Source organism: Triticum dicoccoides, chromosome 2B (assembly GCF_002162155.2).
Source record: "Triticum dicoccoides isolate Atlit2015 ecotype Zavitan chromosome 2B, WEW_v2.0, whole genome shotgun sequence".
NCBI classification, from domain to species: domain Eukaryota; kingdom Viridiplantae; phylum Streptophyta; class Magnoliopsida; order Poales; family Poaceae; genus Triticum; species Triticum dicoccoides.
In genome coordinates, this window is record NC_041383.1 from 202423644 (window position 1) to 202424163 (window position 520).

Consider the following 520-nt stretch of genomic DNA (forward strand, 5'->3'; position numbering starts at 1 on the left):
CCGAAAGAGAAGCGCCATCATGTTGTTCCTGGTACTGTTGTTCTACTCTCTCGTTGATGGTAGACATGCACACCACAATAACACCTAGAAGCCCCTGTCACCATGTGTGCCACACAGACGCCATGGCCTGCTTGATCCTAGTTTCGTCTGTGGTTGAGCCACATCCGGCTAGCTGCCACAAGCGATGCCCGTCGACCTGCAAATTCGCGGTTCCATGCACACCTAACCACCACGGCCGTGCCATCACGTCATCAATCCCGTGTTGCATTGCAAGCCTAGAGAGCCTGCCGCCGCACCTTCTTTATAGCTGGTAACACGACAATCCCTCTTAACACCTCAGAACACCGCACCTCGACTACTATGCCTCCATGCTGGCGGGTTGCTGCAACCGGACCCTCATCTGTGTGCAGTCGAGTAGTCTCGAGCCACTCCACGCCTAGAGAGAGAAAAGCGGCCCTGTAGTCGCCAACGCCATGTGGGCTTTGCTCACCCTTCAACACTGACGAGGGACAAACGGAGC